Source organism: Pecten maximus, chromosome 12 (assembly GCF_902652985.1).
Source record: "Pecten maximus chromosome 12, xPecMax1.1, whole genome shotgun sequence".
NCBI classification, from domain to species: domain Eukaryota; kingdom Metazoa; phylum Mollusca; class Bivalvia; order Pectinida; family Pectinidae; genus Pecten; species Pecten maximus.
In genome coordinates this window covers 11,800,117-11,822,092 of record NC_047026.1, presented here as the reverse complement: position 1 = coordinate 11,822,092, position 21,976 = coordinate 11,800,117, and the positions used below count along the sequence as shown (strand labels likewise).

At 35.6% G+C, this 21,976-nt stretch overlaps 1 protein-coding gene across 1 annotated transcript in view; it reads right to left on the bottom strand.

Moving 5' to 3' along the window:
* LOC117339985 (neuropeptide Y receptor type 5-like) overlaps positions 1-21,976 on the bottom strand; it is a 37,733-nt gene that overhangs the window by 13,401 nt on the left and 2,356 nt on the right. The gene's annotated exons all lie outside the window — the stretch shown is intronic.

The following is a 21,976-nucleotide window of genomic DNA, read 5'->3' as shown; positions in this document are numbered from 1 at the left end:
AATCTGACTCCGAGAATTATTTTATATTTTGATATTGATCACGTGACACAATTGACCACACAATGCACACCAAACCCGGGAGTTAATAAGACATGCGTATGTTAAATGAAGCAACGACAACTAAACATAAATTAACATATTTTCAACGTGTAGAAATAAACATAGATGCACTCTTACCTCGCTTTTCACAATGATATAACATCGACTGTTATACTAAAAAGAAACAAAGAATTGAATACCACATTAACTTATGAATATAATTAGTATTACAGTTAGTGTACATACCGAAAACAGTTTTACACGAAAAACTCCACTGTAAAACTGTTTTATCCTTTCAGATTCGTCAATTATGATACTGGTAATAATAATATAGGTATTATTACAGTACATTACGTAAATAATTTTAAATGTAAAAAATCCTCTAACATATAGATGTTTCGTCCTTAATGGCTCGTCAATGATGATATGGGTAAAAAAAGTATTATAACGGTACATAAAAAAAAAAAAAAAAAAAAAAAAAATATTGTACAGATGTTTTGTCCTTTTTGTTTCGTCAATGATGACGTTACAGGAAATAAGCAGAAACTACCGTCATTCAAACGAAACCGTATTATACCTCTAAATCGATAAAATAAGGTCAAAATATACATCTGTAGTTTGATATGTATCCGTTTGAATAATGGGATTATGACCAGATGCATCGATGACAACCGGCAAGCAAATCTATGTCAAATCTATGTCAAATCTAGGTCTAAATCCATGTTATTTTACACCCTCTAAATAAGAACCAGGCTTGCTAAAACATAACCAGCATGTATGTCATGGGGCATTGAACATATCCGACTTTCTATCGCTCAAGGAAATATGATATTTCCCAATGGAGCCATAATATCGAGCATAAAACTTTCTCAGGGTCGCTATTCCTAAATATAAAATATTTATCGGTGATGATTCGGATAGTATTCTGATACACTCGATCTGTCGTATCATTTGGAGTACTGAAATTGTTTATCGTTGTAAATATCTACACGATTTCAGATTTCAACAACCGAGAATACAGAAACCGTAATTGTACTTCAAAATCGACAAAATATGGCAAAACTACAAACAACAATGTAAATTTGTATGCAGATTCTTTAAGACGTACAAGGGGATGAAGACCAGGTATTCCCGAATGTTACTCTTCTGCTTCATCAACGTCAACCGCCATACAAATAAGTCAAATCCTGAGTCCAGTCATATTCTTTAAATGAGAACTGGGGTGGTGACAATAGAACCACTAGGTATATCAACAAGGATCGAACACGTCTGACTTCATACCACACAAGGGAGAAGACTTCTTCTAAATGATATCGTGATGTCGCCCATTAACCTTCCCATGGTCTTCATCAACCTGCATCTATCGAAACCTTATTATGTTATTTTCCCATCAGCAGTCAACATCTGTCACGGAAAAACGTGTTGTAGGAAACAAGCCGTAGAATAAAACCGTTCGGGACATGTGTACAGCAAAGTTAGTGGAAGCAGCGAAGTCCTTTTCTAGAAATGGAAAATCAACAAAAAGTAAAATAAAAATCATCACGATTAGTCTGTGGTGATTCTGCTAGTTGTGTGGTTAAGTAAAGATCAAAGCAAACTGCTGATGTTGAGGAGGGCAGAAAACAAAATGTGGAAACCAAGAAAGGGGAAGCTAAGAAGAATAAAAATGGGCATAAACAATTGCCGTCATGTAAAGATAAATGATGAAAGATTAATCAATTGGTAAATTTTGCATTTGGAGAGTTTGAAGATAAAATGTATATATCTTATTCCGACATGGTGCCACTTTTAATTCGAAATTAGTTAATCTATAACAGGAAATAATGCAGTATATCTTAATCGTGCTTATGCCGATCAATAGTCCGTTTGCTAAAATTGGTCTCAGTGCCCTAAACTTAGTGGGTCATTGTTTAATAGATTTCATACTGAACTCATATTGAAACGTTAAAATCTTAATTAATTGAAAACAAATACAAAGAAATGATATTAAAACCGTGTTTTATCAAACTATTAAAAAAATGAATAATGATTTTATAAACCTTGGTTGCAAAATAAAACATTAACATGAATTAAACAGTTATACCGTCCTCAAGTCATATGTAGACACATGTATCATTTCAAAATGTAACACAATTCAAAATATGTGAATCTGTGCATAAGGGACCTACCTATAAAGGCCACTTTTCATTTAAGTGACCTTTATACACAGGTTTGATTTTATATATATTATGCCAACAAATCGTGATATTTCCACACCATTCCCACCTGAGACTATAAGACTGCGCCACGTAAATGTCTCCATTTATTATGCAGTAGACAATGTAATAACAACAAAGATGACAGTGCTATTACAATGGCCACGACAAAGAAAGACAACTCTGTTTTTGTGATCTTTTTTTCTATAAGGTTGTACGACCATAAAGGAGCGGGTTTGTTCATGGATATTAAAAGATTTTATAAAGGGCACAGGTGGCTATCACATTTAAATATGAATTTAAATATTAATTAAAATATTATTTATTAATCTAAATATTAATTCAAATTTGAAGTATATTCAGTATCAACAATATAAAACTTTACAGCTGTTTTATCCTTCCAGAACTCGCCACTAATGCTTTGACGGAATGATTTTTACAGGAACCGTGGACAGCCAGCCAGCCAGACAGACAGACAGACAGACAGACATTTTGAATGCAAGACTTGTTATGTTTATAGGCACCTTTCCTGTATGTTACTATAGACAAAATGGTTGAGACCATTCTGCAACACCTGTTGTCAAAGTAATTCAATGTGATATTTTGAAACACGCACAAATGATTGATCTTCTACCACTTTGATCGTGACGGATAATGAATGATGAAAACTAGTAAATGAATACAACGAAAGATCACAAATGTTATATGTTCTCAGTCGAGTACGGGTTACAAGGCGTACCTGTAGAAAAAGGTGTGCCATTGTATGTGACGTCAATAGTGATGCTATCCCACTTGTTCATTGTAAAAGATTCAATGATTAGATCACACGCACTCGATCAATATGTATTTATTACATTTTATAAGTGAAATATGTCAGAAATCTATTTGATATCAACTTAACTGCAAGATATGCAGTGCATTCGCAATATACAAAGTGGTCACATAGTTCAGTTAGGTGGGTGAGTCAGACGTTTGAGGGCTCGAACGTCCCGACTGTTATCGCCGTTGGGTTTTATTAGATCGTTGATATATTAATGGTTATGCACGTCCCTGAATGAAATTATCTATGGGCTGAGAAACCTAATAAGCACATAAAATGGCAGTAGTACATCATTGAAGAGATCGACAGCTGTGATGTGAATCAAACGTTTCTTTTTGGTTGTCCATGCTGTCCTTCCTATTGTTTTGTAATTATCTCTGTCCATGTTGTTGTCTTTCCTTTTGTTTTGGTATCTCATTGGTCTTTATTGTTGTCCTACAATTTGTTTGGCGTATTCGGTCCATGTTGTCCCACTTTTGTTTTGGTATCTTCTCAGTCCATGTTGTTTTACCTTTTCTTTTGGTATCTCTATGTTCCATGGTGTTTTTCCTTTTGTTTTGGTATGTCATTGGTCTATGTTGTTTTACCTTTTCATTTGGTATCTCTATGTTCTATGCTGTCTTTCCTTTTGTTTTGCTATCTCCTTGGTCCATGCTGTCCCTCCTATTGTTTTAGTATCTCTTTTGTCTATGTTGTTTGTCCTTCTGTTTCGAGTTCTAAGGTCCATGTGGTTGTTTTCCTTTTGTTGGTGTTTTATCAGTGCATGTTGTCTTCTGTTTTATTTCGTAGTGTCCCACATCTTGTTGGTATCTTTTCCTTTGTTTCAGTGTTTTCTTAGATCCTACTGATGTCATTCGTTTTAAGCCGATGTCGTCTTATTTCCAGTAGTTTTCGGTTGCATTTTGTCTTCAGTATTGGAACTATTAAAATGGTAATCTGTCTTACATTTTCATTTCCTGTATAGACACCATCTTCCAGGAAACCTTATGGAAAAAAAACAGAAATCAATATAGCTGGATAGGTCTATAATTCATCCAGCATCTTACTAACTCCAAGGTTTCATAATGAAATATTGAATATCATTGAAATGCGGCCCTGATTTATTGGGCAGTAAAAGCTTATCATATTTAATAGAAAGCCTATCGGATGCAATATTCATGATCGGTTCATGACGGTTTCTGGCTCGTAAATGATATACATGACATACATTTTGCATTGTTCCGTTTTATCGCCTTCTTTAATCTCCTGACCTCCTTTCGGGATATCAACGCTTACTAGCATTACTGATGATATCAATGATCCCGAAAAGACGAAACACTTGTGTGTATTTTGTACAATCCGTCACAGTTAGAATGTATACGATCTGAATTATTACTGTTTCTGGCAATACTAACGTTTGCTTGTTTTATCGCCCCGGGTTTCATTGTAGTAGTTGGTGACTACCACATACGGGATGCCCGTCGCATGCCATCATCATCATCATCATCATCATCATCTAAAAACAATTACAACTGCAGTTCATCATTGGGATGAATGTGCAATAAATGAATGAAAAAAAATAAACCGGAAACCAATGAGACTCAAACGAAAAGAACAGGAAAACTAGGTTCTATAAATTTGCACATTATGTTTTCCAATGGAAAGACCATGTTTTATGATCCTATATTAAATGTGTGAATCTGTTGCAGCAGGAAAATAACCTTTTTTTCTGTTGAATCTAAAAAAAGTAACTGTATTAGAGAGACGATGATTAATAAAGTCATAATATAAACCTATGCATTAAATTAGTGTTAACTCAATATTGGGAAGATCAATATCCCATGGCTATATACAAAAATACAATCAAAATATTTCGCATTTACAACAGCACAACAATAGTAGAACTAATTAGAACGCCTTGAAGGGTCAAGTCTTCCGACACTTTCCGTCACAGCGTGTCTGTTTTTCGCCTACGCAAAACTCCGTCACTACATAATTCAACGAGATCGTTTTGGAGTTGATAGGGGAATAAATGTCATATATCAATGATACACTCCTCAAATGCATATTGATATATTTCCATTTGAATAACATTGTTTCTATGAAATACACTTTACTATTCATCTGTATCGATCTCCTAATATCAGCTATGTAAATATTCAATATGACTGTGGATGGCATACAAAGGTGTTTGACTTTGACACAAAACAAGTATATTATTCTATAAGAAACCTTTATACATTCATTGATTGCTAATATCTACTGCCATATTTATGTTCTATGATTACGATCCTTTAAGGTAAATGTACAAAATTATAGTACTCTGGCATTGATACATTATTAATGAATATACGTTACGAGAATAGGACATGAAATCACATGCAAATATCCTAGAGGTGTGTTTCGACCGCTGCTGATGTTGGATTTCGGAAGCTGAACACACAGACTGTCCGTTGCTACCATGGTTGTGTTGGTGGACAGAAAATAAATGAATAAATGAAAATGAATAAATAAATGAAAAAAAAAAATAAAATAAAATAAAGTGCAACAGATACCAGCTACTAAATGGGACTCCACCAATTGATCCTGGTTGTTAACGGGTGAGAAATAACATGTTTTTGTTAACACTTTTTGTTTTTCTTGTTTCATTTTAATAGATTGAGATATATTATTACGATGGTTCGATCAATGTCACCACCATATATAATAACAACGATACATTTTACCACCTAAAGCTCTCGTCAAGTTCTGAACAAAACGTTTATGTGTTGTTTGTTTACTTTACCTCTTACATTCATAAAACTATGATCAAGAAAAGGTTCTGGTTGCGCAACACGCACTATACTGGCCTGCAGGTAAAGCAATTTTTTTTTCTACTGCCTCAATCGAATGATGATAAGAGGCAATTTAATTAAGGATATTATTTATCATCTTTTTAAACAGCTTTCTTTTCTGAATTTCTCCATTAACACAGCAGTACTTTTGGCCTTCAGTTGAGCTTTCGCGCCTGTGACTAAGGCTTGTATTCTGTTCCCTGACGGAGATATATAGTCTATTATGTTAGTAGTTGTTACTCCGGCTTATTGCTTGACAGTTTGGGAGTGGGATGTCTGGTTCGTCCGTTGACAGTATAATGAGACCGACGGGGTGTCCTACTGGGTGGCTTCGGCGGTATGAAGTCGTCATCAGTTCCGTGCTTTATCACAAGGAGACAAAACACATATTTACCATACGCATGCACCATACACATGCATCTCGCTCACAAGACACACAGTCCTTAAATAACATTAGCTGTAGATTGGACGTTAAACAAAGCTTAAACAAAGAAATAACCATATTACAGTGGTTTTTTTTTTACCAAAGACGAAAAAAGATTCCTAAAGAAATCCTTCTACACCACAATTAGTCATGCACACCCATCCTGAAATCTTTCGTAGTAAACAATTCAATGCATTGTTACGAAGATTCAAGAACAAGGAAAGAGCATAAGAGTTGTTCAACTTATCGTGACCCCTTTGCCGAACAGCGGACCATTTCTCCAATATCTCGTGTTTAGATGACATTGGCGACACGAAGAATAAAACATGATGTACCCCATTGATGCGATCATACGACGCCACTTTATTAATGTTGGTTCCGAGACACAAACGGAAGCATTGAAAATAGCGATGCTGATCTACTATAACCTTTCGCAACACTTGTGATATTTTCCCCTCCTTTACATGTCACATTTCTCTTTGTTGTACTTTGCACTCCAATGTTTGTATTCCATAGACATCCGTCCTCATATGGTTTTGATGCTGAGAGGACAGCGAACTCACACACCAACTATTATATAACGAAAATGCCCATATCCGTTATTCCACAGAGTGTTATCAAAACGACACCTCTGGCGTCTAGGGTTTTCAGATCATTACGTTTGAAGATCAGACATCTCTCTTCCACTGGGTTTCATTAGGCTCTGTTTGGCTTCCAGTTCTGTCTCCATGATGATTTGATTTCCACCTCTTGCTTTAGAGCATCAACTCTCCATTGCTTTAAAAATGGCGCTGTGCATTTACATATTTGACAGTGTTTGTAAAGGGCACAGCAGGACGCCAACTCATTGTCTGTGTGATGTGACTGTGCAATAATCAATACGTCAGGATGAGATATTTTATTGCAGTAGCGTCTGTCAAAGTATTTTAGCCAAATTATGAAACATTGAATTATGGAGTGACACGCTTAAACTGATATTTTAAAACATAACCGGCATGACCAGGAAGAGTAAACCGCAGTCATAAGTGACATGTAATGAACCAGACAGCTGATAATATTACTTTTCTATATATTGGATCCAGTGCCTTGTTTTGGACAATACCAACATTTTAATTTCCTCAACCTTTTGGATAAGTAAAGTAGCATAGGAAAAATGAAAAAGGAAAGCAATACTGTGCCCTCTCCGGATCTCGAAGTCAGACTTCGACAAAAAACAAATAAAAATGTTTTGTTATGCATGCACATATTAGTGCATGCATAACGGATTTTTCTTTAAAAATTTTTTTTCGTTTGAACAAAACTATTCAATATAATCACGAAATAATTCAATAACAACTGAATTGATCAATCTCCTTAAATTAAATTAATGTCACGTGCCTTGCTAATTATTGAAATTCGGTACAAATACCACACATTATGAGCATCGCCTGTTGCCCACTTCCCATTAGATCATCTTAAATTAATAAAAAGTTTTGAAATGAAATGAAATCAGTGCTACATTCCATATGAAATGACACGTAAGATCCGCTTTTGTTATTTTAATCAATGACATTTTATATTACCTCTAAATATTTGCAGTCAGCGTTTCTCTCTTTATCTTCCCAGATACCACAAATTGGCATCACAACTTGCTCTATACATGTAGCTCTGTTATAGCGCCATAAGGAAACGGAAATCCTTTAAATGTCAGTATCCAGCAAATGATTCTTCAAAACGGGAAATGAATTTTAAGACGAATTGTACAGTGTTTCAAAACAAATGCAAACGCATGGCACGTCTATTTCTGAAGTTAATGATCTGTGTTAGAAAATCTGCATTTCCTATCTTCATGAGTCGCTATAATGTACCTATCTCACGCACTGGCAGAGAGGCAAAATGTATTTCAAAACAATTTAACTGTATCATTTGCCAGTATATCTTTTTATCGTTATGCACTTTTCTTAAACGTACGGGTTTGAGGTAAGATGGATTCTCTGCTGTGTTAGAAAGTTATCATGCCGTGTTTAAGTTAATTATTTCTTGTAATGATTTAACAATCACCTGTGTACTCATCTATATATGTTTCCTATTTACATATCTGTTCATCATTATCAAATGATATAATGCAGGATGGTCACGTAAAGAGTACTCTATTCAAGAGAATAAGCATTAGCTAATAATAGCATTTCAGAAATATATGTAGGAAATATAATGTCCTCCATATATACAGCTGTAATTTGTATCCCATATGTCTTCCTTTCCTAGAATGACTAAAATGATACGAACTGTATATATGGCGGCGCGGTGGTCTGGTGGTAGGACGCAAGGTTAGGTGACCCAAAGGTCGCTGGTACGAGTCCCGACACGATGGTCTGGTGGTAGGATGCAAAGCTTGGTGACCCGAAGGGTCGCTAGTACGAGTCCCGACACGATGGTCTGGTGGTAGGACGCAAGGCTAGGCGACCCAAAGGGTCGCTAGTATGAGTCCCGGCACGGTACATGTGTTGTATCCCTGAACGAGATACTTTACACCGTTGCGTTCCAGTCTGCTCAGCTGAATATGAATGCCGGGTAGGGCAGTGCAAGTCACGTGATATAACAATAGAGTTACCTCTTTGTACCGTTCGGAACCAATTTCTGCCCGCTTCCATCTGTTTGTCCTTTAAGAAATTTGTCCGCTAAGCTATTGTAAAAATTTGTATTTTCCATCATAAATGTTGGAACATATTCGTTCGGATGTATGTAAGTGTTTTTTGTTCTTATTATACAATAATATTACCTGTAGATTGTTTAATAGACAATATTTAAATCAATATTAAACATATACATATAAATTTAGTGATATGGCCTTTATCTTAACTGGTTATTGTATATGTACCTATTACATCATATACATGTAGTTTAACCCACCCTGAGAGGCGCCAAATGTAATGAATCATTTGAATTAAGTGTAGATAATATCAATCTCCGGTTTCATTAACGTTCCTTGACGTAAGGACATTATTTAACTTTAAATTCTTCCATAGAAAAACTGTATAGAAATTAGGGAAACAATCTTAGTTAAAGGAGGCTTCCTTTAATCTGTAATGCTTTTTTGATTGGTTTAAAACCATGTATTATTTTCCAATAACCAACGCTCGTGTCAATAATACACGCTCGTGAGTCACGGCTGTTACAATTTTATATATCTAATATTCACCCGTTTTATAGAAAGGTTACTTTAGCCGAGTGGGCTAATGGGTTAGTGTTTCAATAAAAATTTATCACGACGCGAGTTCGAATCCTTTGGTGGCTCCCCTTTTTTCTTTTTTTTTTCTTTTTTTTTCATCATTTTTTTTTAATTTTCGAAATCAATGCCATATGATAGATGCTCTTGATCGTAGTACTGTATTGCCTGTATATTTCATCAGCAAATAATGCAATACTCAAGAAATAAATTTCATGGTTTTCTGAGGGTTCCTTTGCTGTTTTTCTATTAGAAAGAGGCGATCTCAGAACTAAACAGTACATGGTAGAATAGAAATAATAAACTTTGACTCGTGTATTGTTGCAGGATATACAACTCGGACTCGGATATTTTGCAATTTTAATTAATAACTCAGGCCTGCGGCCTTCGTTATTAATTTAATTGCAAAATATCCTCGTCCTCATTGTATATCCTGCAACAATATACGAATCATCGTTAATTATTTCTTAAAGAATTTCATTAATTTAAAGAACATTGCTAAATTAAAGAACATTGCTAAAACAGGCCTTGACTTTATACTTATTCAATTATTGTAAGTTCGCCGATATCACCATCAACAAAGATAAAAAACCATAAGGAATCATACAATCTACATAAACGAGCGTGCTTCCGAATAATCTCAATCCGTCTGTCGACAACGATAAGGACTCATACCAACAAAACTTAATTCTATATGTATAGTTTCAGGGCGATATTGATGAATATTTGACACTGATGGGTCACATATTTACATCAACACCGTAAATATTTATGAATACTTGTCATAGTCTAGGTCACGAATTTCCATCAGCACCTTTATTGTTTATGAGCTATTGTCACTCATTGGGTCAGGTATTTCCATCAGCACCGTTACTATTTATGAATTATTGTCATAGTTTGGGTCAGGTATTTCCATCAGCACCGTTACTATTTATGAATTATTGGCATAGTTTGGGTCAGGTACTTCTATCAGCACCGTTACTATTTATGAATTATTGCCATAGTTTGGGTAAGGTATTTCCATCAGCACCGTTACTATTTATGAATTATTGGCATAGTTTGGGTAAGGTATTTCCATCAGCACCGTTACTATTTATGAATTATTGGCATAGTTTGGGTCAGGTACTTCTATCAGCACCGTTACTATTTATGAATTATTGCCATAGTTTGTGTTAGGTATTTCCACCAGCACCGTTACTATTAATGACACTTATAAGCAAGTTTACAGTTGAGAACAATTCATGGCATTGTTATCTTAATTTTTTGTTTTTGTTTTTAGGGGTTAAACATCCTTGCAAAGGACGGGAGTCCTGGAGGCACATGAAATTAGAAAACAAAGCACAAGAAGACAGAACAAAGTGGAAAGAAAGAAAGATTTAAGATCCCAAGTGTTGCAATGGAGAAGAGGGTATGTTTTGATGCCCTCGTAATGGAGGACATGGAAGGATATCCCCGATTCTTCTGGGAGCCACTTTTAGTCACTTTTTACGATCAATATACAGTGGGAGATACAGCGAGCCTTATTCAGCGGGCTGAAGTTAGCAGCGGATTCGTTATTCGTTATTCCCCGGGGATTCAAATAACGAATCCGCTGCTGGCAGCGGATTGGGGATTCAGTTTTTTAATGTTTAAACCATATTTCTTTTAATTGACTTTTCATTTTGACGATTGGATTCAAATAACAAAACCGCTGCAGCAGTGAATTGGGATTCAGTTACATCTAAGTATTTTGTCTTATAATATGTGATTGGGATTCGAATAACGAATCCGCTGCCAGCCAGCAGCGGATTGGGGATTCAGTTTTTGTTTATGTTTAATGATATTTCTTTTAATTGACTTTTCATTTTGACGATTGGATTCAAATAACAAAACCGCTGCAGCAGTGAATTGGGGATTCAGTTTTTTTATGTTTAAAGATATTGTTGTTGTTGACATTTTGACATTGGGATTCAAATAACGAATCCGCTGCAGCAGTAGATTGGGGATTCAGTTACATATTAGCATTTTTTTTATAATATGTGATTGGGATTCGAATAACGAATCCGCTGCCAGCAGCGGATTGGGGATTCAGTTTTTTTTATGTTTAAAAGATAGTTTTGTGTTTGTTGCCATTTTGACATTGGGATTCAAATAACGAATCCGCTGCAGCAGTGGATTGGGAACGCAGTTACATATTAGTATTTTTCTTATAATATATTATTGTGGATTCGATTGGTGATTCAAATAACGAATAACGGATTCAGTTCCTTATGTTTAATTGATATTTCCTTTAAATGATATTTTGATGTTGATATTGAAATAACGAATCCGTTGCAAATAATGGATCTGCTGCCAGCAGCGGATTGGGTATTCAATAACTTATGTTTTATTGGTATTTTTCTGATAAACTATGATTGGAGATTCGATTTTACATTTTGATTTTGTGATTCGAATAACGAATTTGCTGCCAATAGCGTATTGCGGATTCAGTTCTTGATGTTTAATCGACGTATTTTATCACAAATTACGAAAATGGTAATTGGCGGGTATTTCAATGATACAATTACTTTGTAATTCAATCAACAATAATTGGATTCTAGTTTGAATCTGCTGCCAAGAGTTTCTTTCTTGTGGGAGGTTTATCGTCTCTTTACAAGTAGACGAACTTCTATGTTTCTTCGTCAGCGTTCTATGGTACAAATATATAAAGACCAGAGTATCATTTCGATATAGCTGAAGGTTTTATTGGAATGCTAACATATATACGGAATTTAAAATTTTATCATTAAAATACTCTTGGTTATCATATTTATGCTACTAATTAATAATATTGTTAAACTAATCTGCTGTTATTCGAATCTCCAATCATATATTAAAAGGAAAAACATGTATGTATGTCACTGAATCCCCAATTCGCGGCCAGCAGCGGATTCGTTATTCGAATCCCCAATAACGAATCCGCTGCTAATTTCAGCCCGCTGCCTTATTCTTACAATCTGCAATGTCAGATGAACAAAAAACAAAGGAGACCCCCCCCCCCCCCCCCGACCCTGCAGGGTCCCACACAATTAGTCGCCTATTACGACATGCAGCAGGCATCTTCTTTCATGCACAGGTTCTCCTAAAGTAATGGTAAGACTTTCCAACAGAACTGTATTTCAGTACATACAGTGTAATTCCTCTGAAAAGACTGAAAATGTTTCATAAGTGGTTTTGATACATAACACAGTACATCACACCTTTACCTATGACGCATGAAATGTGAGATATTCGTGATAATGCTCTTCAATTTTCACCTTACAGCAACAACACCTCCCATCTTACTTACTGATTAGATAACACTCTGCAGCGATGACAACGGAATTGTTAATGATATTGACAGTACGCATTTTCGCTTACTTAACACCTAGACAAAATGAAGTGTAAATAGTCGGTATCGACTGTAGAGAAAACAGCTACCTTCATGAAAGTTCATATCTAAACGCGTTCGGTTGTCATTGTGACAGCGTTCGGTTGTTGGAATAGGCTACATCGTTTTAAAAAACATTGACCTTCCTGTTCAATGTTTAAAGCAATTCATAGGTCAGCTTGTTAATTTTAGCTTAATTTGAATTTTACTAAAATACATAATTGCAAAACAAACTACCGACGTGTAAAGAAAACTTATCATCCATCAAAATTTGACAAATATGAAGACAAGAATGGAGAATAAACACATACAGCGAGAATAACCAGATGTTCCGGAAGGGTGAGCGAATTATTTTTCATCGATGACACCCACCATATAAATGAATAAGTCACATTCAAGTGATGTCACGTTCTCAAAATTAAAGTAAATTCGCTTATCGCTTAAAGGAATAAAACCCTACAGAAGATACAGTGACAAAACCAGTGTAACCATTCCTCCCTTTATTATTCCATTGCACATATGAAACATTACACTTAGATTACATATTCAACATTTGCTTCTCAGAAATAAACAGCGTTTGTATTATTTTCAATATTGTATTTAGAAATGGAATGGAGTTCCTGTTTACATTCTTACCAACACATTTGATTCAAACATCGCAACGACTTCAGTTCAGGTAGATGAGAGTATATACGTGCATGTACCATGTCAGCATGCAGTAGAACGCTGTAGGGGGCACGAATTATATCGTTCCTATTCGAATTAGTCTGAAACTAATTGACGCCGTGAGGTTGCGCCAGGGGATGATAAAGATATCATAATCATCTAGCGTTTATATCCATTGTGTCGTTTATATCTGGTTAAAACTCGGTAATCGAGTGCTGAAATACATTACTGCATCTGTAATACGCACCTACGGATCACTAGAGAATCGATAATGAAATTACGGACCGTTGCATGGTGTTCTCATTTTAACATTGACTTGCGAAATACAAAAGAAACTAGACAATATCACGAACAGTACACGTGTTAATGGCATATCTGATTTAGGGCACGACACACTGATTCAAATAACAATTCCAATTTACATGTATAATAAATATTGTATTTTTGTTTTCTCCACACTTGCCAAGAGACAGTGGCCAAGCGAGTTCATAGTTGCGTTTACCTTCATAGATTTCCTACGGACCAGACATGGATAAGTTTCATATACTTTTTATTCTCTCGGTTTGTTTTCGGGTTGTGTTGGATCAATGTGATATGATACAAAAACAACAAAGAATACCGACATAATAACCAAACCATAATTCAAATCCGAACCCGAATAAACAAGGATAACATACAAACAAAATTTTAAAATTTCGTATGGAAACTCCTGAACAAATACAAGGAGAGTAGGACCAGGCGCTTTCGAAAGAGTAAGCGTCTTACGTTTCATCGACGACACCATCATGTCAATTTAGGTCAAATGAGGGTTAAGTCACAAACAAGTGTTTGTCATTTTCAAGGCAGTAGTTTGACAAACAAGTAAAGTTATTGGAATTCCAAAAAGAATATATCGCATATGGGCAGAAACTAAATTAGGCAAAATGAATAATTCAAATGATTGAGTTGGTAGAACTGACGGTCATTTCTCTAGAAAGAAGATGTAATGTTGAGCTGTCCATTTTCTGTATTGACGCGTAGACGTATGCAATTGAGATTTCTGATGAAATAAATGCGAAAACACAGTTAAATAAATCTGGGAATATAAAAAACCAACAACAAAGAACAACAACAACAGCAACAAAAAATCAAACAACAAAACCATGAACCATTAATGACTCAATTACTCTTTGCTAGGTATATAGATAACAAAACATTCCTTATTCAAATATTTCAGGTAAAAAAGTAAATGGAACGCTTCCATCTCCAATATGATAAATTTTAATGGATATAAACAGGGTAAATATATGATAGTAAACAGTAAAACATATCAAAATGCCCTCTCTGCTGTAAGTAATACATTTGTATATCATCTTTAACGAAAGTTAGATGTTACATTCTTAGTCAGAAAATGTTAATCCCGACAGTCCAATTCCTAACCTATAGCAAGTAAAATCATTGTGTCTTTTATCAGAATAATGCTGAGTCTCATCACAAGTTTAGAAAATAAAGCCACATGAATGTATTTTGTACAGCTTTTGGGGAAAACTAGAGGAACTCTAATTCTATCATTTCACGTGACGGAGACATCTTTAACCGTAAATGACTTCATTTTTGCGTCATCATATGTTTCAATTAGTCTAGTATAAACATGCCGTTTGCATGTTTATTTCGTTTGTTTCCCTAGCAACACGCTATTGTCTCCAAAAAACATACAGTGAAAGTGAGTTTGGGAACAATACAAATAAAACCTAAAGCATAAACGGCTATATGTCGTTTATGGTATAATTTGAAAGTCTCTAATATGCATTTATCACCTAGAATCAGGCTATATGAAGAAGAAATATTTGACAGGACTGTCTAGTTACTTTTTAGTACCGCAGAACGCTACTTTCTAGAAAATAGGATTTGCGTTGTAAAAGCTTGTCATGTTTAGTACATTTCACTGAATTTACCTAGATTCAGTTCTGTCGTAAGGGTATTCTAAAGACATGATTATAACGCAGTGTGTGTGCTCAACGCTTGCAGCGCATTTTTATTCGGATACGTATTTTATTGGCATGTTTCACAAAGCCGCGCTTGTCGTCCAGATTTTTCTCCATTTTAATAACAAGAAAAGTAAACCGAAACTTAGATTCCTTTGCATATTGACACGGTTTAGATATAAACATGTATTAACGTCTATGGAAATTATGGGTCTTTCGCACCTCCTCATCCAGATTTTGACATTTCTATTGACCTAACTCGAGTTTTCTTGTAGCTTCCTTAGATCAATTTAGGCCCTTACTTTCACTAACAAAACATCTGTATGATACAGTGTAATTCATTTTGGCTCTACTACATCTAACCCTCAATTTGTTTTGAAATGTGTTAATAGCTTGTGTGTCTAATGTACTGTCCTTTTATAGTATACATGACCGTATCTTTAAATTTTGGATAGGTCGCATGTCTATTTTTTCTAATTTATTTTTATTTTAGGTTTATTTTATTTTATTTATTTATCTATTTTTCAATAAGTGATTTAAGTAATTTCCACTAGCGATTTATTCCAGGGCCTAAGTAAAAATCGTTCTTTAAATTTGCATATCTTTGGAGGGTAAACAACATACATGTACTAGTTAAAATCCAGATATAAGAGAGCTTTTCAACTGTACATCCTGTATTATTGATGTTGCTGTGTAGGAAATGTTAATGTACACTTTTCTGGGTTGATCGTTTGAAAGACTACAGCAATGTTAAAGACTTGATCTACTTGTAGTAGCTAGTGGCTACATAACAAGCAACATACGAGAAGCCAGTGGCAAGCTATTGTAGACACTAAAAAACCCCACCTCGAATAGGGATCGAACCATAGACTGAGACTCTTAACGTGATGTTGTTATAGTCTGATACTCTACCAATCAATTTGATCACGTTGGTACAATTGTATATTTGCTGATGTCCACGCTATGGAAGGCATGGAGGGACATTTTAGTGACATGTTATCGTTTAACATTTTTTTCGACTTATTTGCTAAAATTCATTAGTTACTTATTTGTAATTCCTTATTATTTGTTATGCATAATGTTATCAATTTTTGTCAATCACGAACTTACCACTTCAGACATTTTTTTTAAAGACATAATTTAGCGAACGCTGGTCTATAAATGACTTTAAAATCGTTAATACCGAGGCTATATACTCGTGGTCTATACAAATACTCCTATAGTGGTAACCGATAGTTTAGAAATGATATTTTACAAATACATACTTTTTTCATTTCGCAATTTGCTCTCCTCGAGTGTTAACGCGAAACTGAGTCCCACGCGATTTACAGTACAGTGATTTACAGCATACAACGCCAGACAGGATGCTCCAGGGCTTCCGTAATCACGCCGTCCATTTTGCTGTACCGCCTTACCGCGTTTTGTCGTAGATATCAAATAAATAAGCAATAACAAATAAGAAAAATAGATAAGTCATAATAAATAAATGGTAGCTAAAAGTGTATAAGAGGGCTTCGTATTACAAGGCTTCCATACATCGATAACTTTGCTTTAATTCTCATAACTCTTTCTTCGGCAGGATAAAGTCGTTGTTACCGGTATAGTGTGGAGAGGTCAATTGAAATTGATATCTGTGGTGAGAGTTATTGCATAAAAAGGACTCCAGACCAACTGACAGCTAGTGGTAGGCATTTTCCAGTTTGGTCATCGATTTCATAGCCTAGTGAATCTATCTCAACAAAGCGTTCTCTGATTTTATCAGTTCTCTATACCTAAATATAGAATATTTTATTGGTGATGATTTGATAGCGTCCTACTACACGTTTCACTGTTATTTAAGAAAGCAAGTTATAGTTGATTTATTTCGAGTGCCGAAACTGTTTATCGTGGTAAATATCTTCCTCATTCAGATTTTAACTATTGTTAGACTGATTTACTGAAGCAATAGAGCATACCGAAACCGTAATTCTACTTCAAAATCGGCAAAACTACGCCTAAATATATATACTTGCATGGGGAACTTCTAAAACGTACAAGAGATTAAGACAGGGTATTTCCGAAAGCTACTCTTCCGCTTCCTCGCTGTCACCCGCCATAAACATATAGGTACAATTTGATTAAGTTATATTATCTAAATGAGAACTAGGGTGGTGACAAAAGAACCACTAGGTATATCAACAAGGATCGAACACGTCTGACTTCATACCACACAAGGGAGAAGACTTCTTCTAAATGAGACCACGATGCCGATCATAATCCTTCCCCATGGTCTTCATCAACCTGCTGCTCTCGAAACACTGTTATTTTATGAGCCAGTAGGCGACATCTGTCACGGAAATCATGATAATTGAAATAAGCCCTTGAATATCAAACCAAGTTGGACTTTTAGGCAGGGAGAGGAAGCAGAGCTGTTACTAGTGCTACGTAGAAAATGATCATCAAGGATATCACATAGCATAGTGGTAATCTGTCACTATTGCTGTTTGATTTTGATTTGTTTTTTAACGTCCTATTAAGAGCCAGGGTCATTTAAGGACGTGCCAGGTTTAAGGAGGCGTAGGAAAGCAGGAGTACCGGGAGAAAACCATCGGCCTACGGCCAGTACCTGGCAACTGCCCCACGAAGGTTTCGAACTCGCAACCCAGAGTTGGAGGGCTAGTGATAAAGCGTCGTTAACCACTCGGCCACCGCGGCCCCTGGACTCTCATGAAAGCAATTACATATGTATCGTGTATTAATTAATTATTATTTATCCAAACGGCATCGCAATATGTTTCCATCGTCAAAACAAACCTGCATTTTTTTTAATTCATAGGACCTACGATATTCACATGGAAAATGTTATTAGAAAACATAATAAGTTAAATTGTTTTGTTTTCACTGCCACTGTTGGTGTGTCATAAGTCAATATTGGGTCATGCAGCTGATGTTGAGGAGTATGTGGTGTCTTTGATTTAATTTCTACAGGGTTTATCCGATCGACTTGGCCAATACAAATTTTGTAATTTGAATGTGACGCATTGTCAGTATATATGTAGGACTTAAGGACTTTGCGAGGTATCTGCTACCGTGCAGATCAACTCTTTAACATAATTAGCCTTGTATGAAAAAGGGACTGTTTGTTCCATAGATATGTCAATAGTCTGTCGAGAGAACTTTTCACCAAACTTAACAAAGACATATTCGATCAGAAATTAGAAATGTAATGTATCCTTGATGGAAACATCAGAAAGCTTTAATTCAATGAGTGAAATATCAAACAAAGTCTCTACAATGTATACTAATGATAAGGTTACCAAATGTCGTTATCCGTTTATCGGATAGTACTTTGATATTTACTACCACTAGCATTTTTATTTCACACGTATGGTTGGCTTTACATTGTTTTACGTCCCATCAAAGGCCAATGTCATTTAAGGACGGTCTCCAATGTGTGCGAGATACATGCGAGTAGTGCATGTGCTCTTTTGCAGGCGTTGGTATGTTTGTGCTTGTCTTTTTTGTGACAGCGCAGAACGGATGACAACTTTACAGATTAAGCACTGCTGTTCGAGTTAAGTCTCCTTGTAGTAGTCCGGATTTATAGTGCTGCCTCACTGAAGCATACTGCCTGAAGACACCCAGCAGGATAATCGATCCGGTCACATTATAATGACAACGGGCAAACCAGTCGTCCCACTCCAAAAATGCTGTGCGCTAGGCAGAAGTACTGGCTACCATTGATATAGACTATTGCATGTCTCGACCATGGGACAGAACCAAAGCCTTTGTCACAGGGGGCGAATGCTCAACTAAATGTCAGAAGTAAGGCATTGTCAAGGGAGACACTATGACAAATAAAGTTGCTTACGGTCATGCAATAGGGTTAGCAGATACAATTCTTACACCCTATCTGCCGGTTGGAAATGATAATTAAATGTCTGATCCAAAGAACATGTAGAAAGGACGTAAATTTAAATTCTGAAAATGTTGAAATGGTCAAACGCTTTTGTTTATAATGATGGACTTTCATTATTTTGATATACTATAGATAGGTTGTATTGAATGGTGATATGTTTTCTCGAGTACGTACAATGAGTGAAAAATATCAGTATGATAGGATGATAAATGTACATATTCATTAATAAATCATTCATTTTTCATTTTATTTCTTTTTAAAGACGAAAACCGAGAAAAAGTATATGCGTGGAACAAAACATTGGAACCAATACAGTACCATAATTACAATGCATAACGTTACTTTTGAGAGCTAGACAGTATCGTTATTTAAGAGGCTGCTCAACGCAATTTCCGTGTTCTGTGGTATTATCTGATAAATTAGTATTTGAATAAAAGTTGGAATGTTTAATACCGAGCTGCATCCAAATTGTATTGTACCACTCATTCTACTTTCGCTTCATTTGAATCCGAACCAGGAAATCAGTTCATTTCTATGCGGTGAATAGAAATCACCGTTTTGATTAGTTTAAAGAAAAGATATATCATAACAAATGATATAAATAGCGTATGATGCACAGATACATTTTTATCATGTTGATAATTTCTGATATTTTAAATGTATATGTGAAATGAATGGCATTACCAAGCTATTGACTATATATCGCAAAAGTAACGTTCCATATCGATATCTTAACATATTATCAAGCATCACTGACGCGACAGCAAATGATTTAGTTTTATTCAATGTTACGTATATAGTTAAATGATATTTGAATATACTCTGTATACTGTTGTGTCATATATATAACATTTGAGACCCATTCGATTGCAATGAAGAGCACTATTTGACATTTATTCCATCTTAAATTAAGATGATACTAGTTTACGGTAATATTGACTAGTCTAGTTCCGCGTTATTTCCGTTAAAGTTCATTCTAGATTTCCAATACGTTTGGATCCTGGCAAAAATGACGAGTCTTAAAGGACCAAACAGCTGTGTGATGCATTCTAGATTTCAAACACGTTTGAATCCTGGCAAAAATGAAGAGTCTTAGCAGGACGAAACAGCTGTATGATGCAGTTATATATGCATGATTCAGCATAAACTGCATTTATTGTCAAATCCATATTTGACGGTACAATTCTCTTTTGTGTCATTCTGAACAATCCTGCATCAGCCTTAAGTGAATTGCATGGTGTATGGTATGCGTACAGAGACAGCTTACACGAGCTTTATCCATAATGCATTATTGTATCCTATTAAGTTAAATTGGAGGACATCTGTTCATACTGTTCTCTAATGCGTAATGCTTATCTAAACTGATATATGCTTAGCGTTGGTTTAATTCTTGTAAAAAACAATATTCATTTAAACATATTTCCCTAGATAACATCACGTCCGTTTTCAGTATTAGGATATACATCATAAACGGTGTGCACTTGTTAGACTGGTTTACGTTAATACCGATTCTTACACTCATTTACATTGACATATACACATTATCTAATTTCACACTGAAACGCACTCGATTACACTCTTTTTTCCTTGAAATACATTGATCGCTTAACTTATTCTTTACATTAAAATGCACTCGTTTTCTCTTTTTTTTTTCATTGAGAAAATAAGTAAATGAATTAAAAATAAATAAACACGAACAAATAGTATTATCATCTGACGATGAGCTGGATCCCAGCTTCTACCACCGACTCTACAAGTACATCATGTATGTTACTGATGAACGATATGTAGTTGACTCACGGACAGCCGAGTAGATGGTTCATCATTGTGACAGCCTCGCCAATACAGGTGAATATATCATCCTGGAATTGTCCGCGATAAATCGTCTGTATACAGTACAAATGTCTGAGGTTTATACTTAAGCAACAGTGTATCTAGGGGCTGCCTGTGATATAATGGGGGCTACCAGGGGATACTGAGGGTAATTGTGAGGCGTACAGGCTAATATGTGACACTTTGGGTTACTGGGGACTGGGGATTGATAGGATCATTAGGGGTTATAAGGGGATACTGGGGTTATTTGAGGTCGTAAGGGTTACTAGGTGAAATCGGGGTTACGTTAATGGGTACTGAGGGTTACTAGGGATTACTGTGGGTTACTGTGTGCTACTAGGGGTAACTAAGGGAAACTTGTGTGGTTCTAGGGAAAGTGATACTATTGGATATTGGAGGCTACTTTTGGTTACAAGGACATATAGAGGGTTACATGGAACAGTAGGAATTTCTGGGGTTACTGGGAATAGGGAATAAGATACGGTACTGGAGGTGCTGAAGGTCATTTAGGGGTTACTAGGGGATAGTGGGGGTTACATGCACCAAATGTTACAGGGTGATACAAGTGGTTACTGTATAGCAGTTTCGTAGGATGTCCCGGTTATTTAGGGCACGTCTGATTAAATAATGACCACGAAGAGTGTGTAATAAGGATACCCCTAATTAAAGACCATGAAAGGTGGCTACTAAGAGAGTGGGTACTTAGGGTACTCCTGATTAAATAATGACCA